The sequence below is a fragment of the Lolium rigidum genome, chromosome 6 (genome assembly GCF_022539505.1).
Source record: "Lolium rigidum isolate FL_2022 chromosome 6, APGP_CSIRO_Lrig_0.1, whole genome shotgun sequence".
NCBI lineage: Eukaryota > Viridiplantae > Streptophyta > Magnoliopsida > Poales > Poaceae > Lolium > Lolium rigidum.
Window position 1 is genome coordinate 155,294,839 of NC_061513.1, and position 6,287 is coordinate 155,301,125.

The following is a 6,287-nucleotide window of genomic DNA, read 5'->3' on the forward strand; positions in this document are numbered from 1 at the left end:
AATTCATCGGAGCTACTTCCGTGATGGCAAGATCGATCAACTTTTGAAGGTGTATACTGCTTGCCTTGGATGGTGCTCACATGTTATCTATCTTCTATGGTGAACCCGATCCGATCGTACGAACATTTCATGCAATATTTTTAGTTGTGAGATCGTGTTGTTGAACCTTTAACTAAACTAGCAATGTCGCCGCCGCGCTTTTCTTGTAAACATGAGTTGAATAACAAATAGTATTTCTGCTGCAAGCTAGATTGGGCATGTGGCGACGTGTATTTCAGTCGTTTTGGTCACAAAACCATGGTGGATTTCTATCAAATCATACAGCCATACAGGACAGTGTTTACATTTTCTGGCGAGCCACCAAAAACTACAAATAATTTACAAAAATAAAGTAGAGGTTGTGTTCCAACCTCATTTGTAAGCAACAAAATCTCTGCTCTGGCATGTTTTCCCCTTTCACAGACAATGGGAAGATGGGAGTTGCCGAGCAAAATTCAAGATCTATACTATCACATAGAGTACAATTTTTATTCAGCATGGATATGGTTTCTTCCAAAAACTTTCTCCCATTGCGTGACAATTATAGCTTCACCTGATCGCCAAAGGCATCCTCGCATTCTCTTCCATGTCGCTGATGTCCTGAAACATATAAATGTCTACAATGGCACCCACATCAAATCTAAGAGCAGAACAAAACAATTCATGGTAAGTTTTTGCAGGTGAAATGTACAGGGTATTTAACTTTATGGACTCGTCAAAAATAAATTCCAATAACTTGGAAGTTGATTATAAGAGCATTTCTTTAATTGTGGTATATGTCGTATGGATAATTTTTGCATGCTATAATTGAAAAGACAGATCTCAAACAAAATGCCAGGTTACATTTAACATAGCAATCAAGTGCTCAGTGGTGCCAAGTATATGCTACCGTGAAGCACTTATCATCGCTGAAGGAGCCTATCTATACGGGATATATAAGAATCAGTGCAAGTGAGAGTGAGGGAGAGGCAAATCATCACCTAATTTTCGTACAGGCTAACATCATCTTGTTGTGAACTGGCAATATTTCCACCTCATCTGAAAGAGCATACATATGGCTCTTAGAAAAGAAAAAACACAAATAGCTATTAGTTCAATGGCAGCGTCAAAAGCACCAAGTAATTGAACATTTAGGTGAACATGTGGCTAGACCTTAGCACATATAGGTAACTATCTCGCTGTCTACATCAGGTGTAAGTAAAGAACAGAGCATCACCTTTCACAATGTCGTTGTCCTCCGTGAATGCATCCCATTCGTGCTCAATGAAGATGTGGTTCCTCCATTCCACCATTCAAACACTCCATGTGTCTCCAACGGGGTTGCCGAGCACGATTTTCTGTGGAAAATTACCGGTGATGTACTGACAGAACGCTTTTGGAATCTTGAGTGTAACATAAGGGTCGGTGGCTGCATTTGAAACGATGGTGAAATGTGGCCAGGTTTTTGTTCGATCTTTGCATGCAACATATTGTGTACAGTATTATGTGCTAAGGTCCAAATATAGAAAAATCGTTATTTGTTCGATCTTTGCATGCACCTATCATGTACAGTATTAAGCATGCATCAGCACCGCTACAAAATAGAATTAAATGCGTAGATAGTCTAAATTTGATGAATTAATTGCGCCTCTAGAGAAAGACTATCAAATGTAAAACATGCATGCTCTTCAGGTCTTGAAAAAGCAATTTCCCTATTTCTCCGAAGTTAGTTTTTTCTTAAACAATTACTGAGTGGTCATATTACTTGCCCATGACCAGGTGCAGTTGTATAGCACTGATAGGTCACTTCCACAGAAATTTTCGAAATGATATCCAATTTATTTCTATTTGTATTTTTTGATCCGTGCTCATAGGCTATGTAATTGTGAGAGAGATGTATGATAAAATTGTGACTTATCTAGTGCTACACGGAAACACTTGACGTATACCTTCGTATCATAGAATTTTTTTTTAAAATGAAATCAATCAAAAATAATATTGAGTTTTTTTCCTATAGGAGAACATGGATTGAGTGGCTGAACCTAGAACCAAAATATACACCTACTTCTTTCTGTAAACAACAAATGATCCAAATATAGCTAATTAATAATTTGGCAAAGAAGGTGTCGACCATTAAAAGACATTTGAAAAAAAAACACTGACATACTGAAGCAATTTCGAGAATAAGATAAAATACTCAAACAGGTAAATATGCAAAATGGCCAATTGCCTCAATTAAGCAAAGCAATGGTCGCGTACCTATCTATGTTTTAACATGTGAAGTTATGTGGTGCTAAAACCAATAGACTATTTTAGAGAAAGCAAGGCAAATTTATTCAGATGATTTCATGCTACTACTATTTTACCAAACGTCTGCACCTAGAAGTAAATTTTACAATGATCCCTGGCTCAGGTTTGGCAACTCATCAATTGAAGAAGATCCTGTGTGGTGAACATGCTAAGCATCTTTTCACATGTTCAGTAAGAAGATAAATTAACTGACAGAATAAAATTAATTATGCCATCATTGTACGCCGCCCTAGAACGTTGACATGGCAACTAAAAAATGTTGAGAACAAACAATAATAGAAAGTGTTTTGACTTAGAAAATAAACAACTTTTCAGTAAAATATGATGAAAAGGCCAAATAAAGTTTGTTGGCAAATGCAAGTCTGACAAGAAAATTGGACAAACCCAATTCAGGATTAAAAAAATCATCTAGCAAGTTAGTATGTATCAATCCCTGTTTGCACATCAATATTGGACTGACTGCACTCAAACATTACTATTTCAATCATAACACTGCATGCCAATGACAGAAATCGCAGCCAATTTAGAGATGATAATAGGAGGATTTTGCCTCACCTCTGGTGGTGGAAACAGCATATCAGGTGATTGGGGTGATAGCTCCAACATGCCCCTCACGGCGTGCAGCGTCGAAGACGAACCAGATCTCGAGCAGCGACGGCGCCTCAGTAACTACCGCTTGCTCATGCTCGATGATTGCTAAACTTGACATGTAAGATGCAGCAGAAACCGCCTACTTAGAAACAAACAGAAAAACACCTACACTTAAAAAAGTAAAAGTACTGAGATGAGAACATGAGTCATGGAGGATAGACAGGTAACCAAAAAATCATGCTTTTGACGTTCAGTGAAGTTCACAATCTCAATCATCTTACATGGCCCAAAAAAAAATGCTGTTGGCTAACCATGAGGCAGGGGAGTGGCATCTTAATTAGTTTCTAATGAGATGATATACATTGCATTTGTAAGAGAAGCATATTGATATAACCCAGAACATCATTCATCAGAAAAATTAGCGAAGAAGCCAATCTCCTATAGCTAGCAGAACATAGAAATAACAAAATTTGATCCATGGAAAACATAAATTGAAATATATCTTGACATCACTAATAGGGTAAGATGTCAATTCGTCTTATCAAAGTAAACTAATAATCTGGCCCAATTAGATATGCCACTGTAAAGGCAGGAACATTAAGCAATTGGAATGAAAAAAAACAGAATCTACCTTGTGGCATCGGAGACGTGGCAAGAAAAGTGGATTCTATGGAAGCAAACTGATGCATGGTCAGCCTGAAATATACAAAGTAATTTAAACCATGGCATTGAGGTGCTAAAAATTTGCATTAATTGCGTATGTGCCGACTGCTGAGTAAACTGAATCATACACTCGTGGAGGTCACTTCAGACCACCAAATCAGCACATGTTGCACCCAATAAATACCACAAACCACAGATCCCACAAGGATTTTGCAGTTCCACATGAACCCCGAATCAATCTTTGAGATCACAACTAAAACAACCCAAACCTAAATCAAGAGCTTAAAAAGATGATGGCCATACCATGAGGTCGATGCCGAACGGAGCTGCTCGAGGTCAGATCGGGCAGGAAGGATGTCATGATTTTCGAGGGTGAGGAGCAGCGGCGGATGGCCCGTGGCCCGCGCTCCTCCTGAGGCATTGGGAGATGATCTCTGACGCAGCACCCTGAACTTAGGAGTAACCTGTGTGCCCCGCTGTCAAGGGGACCGCTGTCAAGATCCTGAGCGGTGACTTGGCTGAGGCACGCGGAGATGGTATGCTGCGTCGTCCCTTGAACGGGAACCAGAGGTCCTCGATGAAACCGGCGGCAGGACTCCTTGCCGCTGCCGTCCGTCGCACCTGCAGTGGAGTGGGGCGTTTGAGTTGAGCGCACCATCAGCGGCGGGGGCCAAAATTTACTGGCACAGGGACGGAATCATGGACCTCCAGAATAGTGGAATCATGGAGGAAGGGACCACTCCCAGCGCCCCAGCACCACCCGCTCCATGGCCAGATGGTCACCGCGAGATCTCCTCGTCTCTCTGCAACGCAAGTCATCAGGAGCTGATTAACTAATCCCCACACAGAATTTGTAACAAAAAAATCCCCACACCGAATCCTAATGGGAAGAGGAAGAGGGTCCGATTGTTGGCTCGGCACACGGCACGACGGCCAGAGAGCGAGGAGGGCGGTGGCCTCCGGAGGGGAAGATGTACCTGGTAGATTCGACAGCGGCTTAGCGCCGCTCTCCCCGAGACGCGCCTCCTCGTGCTCGCCGGAGGCGTCCTAGCTGAGCCTCCCGCGACGGTCCTCGTCGTCGGCAGCCTTGCGGATCCTCCCACGATACTACGCGCCTCCTCGCGCTTGTCGGACGCATCCTGGCGGAGACTCCCGCGACGTGCTCGTCGGCGGTGGCATGACGAAACAACACGCGATGCGTCTCCTCCCATCGCTCTTCCATGTCCCGTACAATTTAGAGAGAGGAAAAGAGACAAGGAGATTAGAGCATCCCCACTCGTTTGGGCTCCCCACGTCCAAATACGGTGAAATTTTCGTTCGGATTGGAGAAAGATTTGGCGTGGGGAGGCCCATTTTCCCAGCCGCGAGCCTAGGATGGATGCAACGTAATACGATGAATTCAGACAAAATAGGCGAATTCGTTCAAACATAAGCGAAATTTAATGATATTTAACATATAGAGGCGAGTTCGTACATAAATAGTTCGTACATAAATAGGCCGAATTCGTACATATATTTGAATTCGGCGATTGGCAAACTAATACTTAAACTAAAAAGCGGCCTCCTACATGCCGAAATGGCGGTAGAAGGCCGTGTAGTCGCCGCCGTCGTCGTCGCTGGAGCCGGCGTCGTCTGCGGGGCGGCGGCGCCTCGTACCGGCCGGCTCGGTGCCACGGCCGGCGTCGGCCGGCGCGTGGAGGCGGCGGCCGGTAGATGTCGTCGTCGGCCCCGCTCTCCTCGAGCTTGATCACCTCCCTGGGCGCGGCGTTCCGCGAGGGACGGCGGTGCGGCGGCGCGGGCGGCGGTTGTCGCGCGGCGGCCGGATCCAACATCCGCCGCCGGCTCGCCTCGCCTCCGGCGCTCCCGGTCGCGCTGGACCACTCCGGCCGCGGCGTCGATGGGGAGAGGCTGTTGTCGGCGGGCACCAGGTCCTTCGGCGACACGGCAATCGCCTCCGCCACCGCGGCGTCCTCGCGCGCTTCGCCTCCTCCTCGGCGAGCTGGTTGGCGGCGGCCGCGGCGGCCTCGTTCTTCGCCGTCTTCCTCTTCCGCCGCGTTGCGGCGAGGGGGCTGGTCGCGGATGACGAGCGCGCCGGCTGCTGCGCCCTACGGTCGGCGGTGGATACGTCGGCTCCTTCTTCACGGTGGCGGAGAGCGGCCACTCCTTCTTGACCGGTGGCCGGCGTCGACCCGCCGGACCTAGACGCCGATCTCGAGCCCGACGACGAAGAGGACGGCGCCATCCTCCTCGGTATCCGGGAACTACCGTGCCGGCGCGACACGGTAGCCGCCACCGGCGGCGGCATCCCGGGACGGGGGAGTTCCCATCCTCGATGTGCGCGAGCACATTCTCGAGGGTGCGGTTGGGCGCGCTCCACCATCGGCCGCGGACGGCGGCGTTGTTCCTTGCCGGAGGAGGAGGAGGGCCGTCGTACGCGGCGAGTTCGCGTTCGTACCAAGAACGCGATCCGCGCTTCGTGGTTGTCGGCGAAGAAGCGTGGATCCGCGCGCTGCTCGTCACTGAGAGTGACGAGCACCTTGTCGATCGCCGCTTCGAGTGCGCCCCCACCCGTTGGCGGCAGCAGGATCGGCACGCCGCTGCGCTCAGCCTCCGGCCTCCGGCGCGCGGAAGTCCGGCGGCGCGAGGGTAGCCCGCCGCGTGCGAGGAGTCGCCCCTCCCATTGGTGGAGAGAGCGGCGGCCGAAG

General features: G+C 47.9%; 1 long non-coding RNA gene across 5 annotated transcripts; it reads right to left on the reverse strand.

Annotated features, from left to right (window-relative positions):
- Positions 1 to 272: 272 nt before the first annotated feature.
- On the reverse strand, positions 273 to 4,790 carry LOC124660849. 5 transcript variants are annotated; one of them, XR_006989987.1, is made up of 7 exons: positions 4,560 to 4,790; positions 4,288 to 4,385; positions 3,886 to 4,203; positions 3,551 to 3,615; positions 2,884 to 3,058; positions 1,256 to 1,447; positions 273 to 1,099 (listed from the first exon to the last, which is right to left on the reverse strand). It is a non-coding gene; the product is annotated as an uncharacterized LOC124660849 (long non-coding RNA). The 5 variants fall into 5 exon arrangements; XR_006989990.1 differs by having other exon boundaries at positions 1,256 to 1,376; positions 2,884 to 3,024; positions 4,560 to 4,789; XR_006989988.1 differs by having other exon boundaries at positions 1,256 to 1,376; positions 2,884 to 3,084; positions 4,560 to 4,788.
- Between the last annotated feature and the right edge of the window lie 1,497 nt (positions 4,791 to 6,287).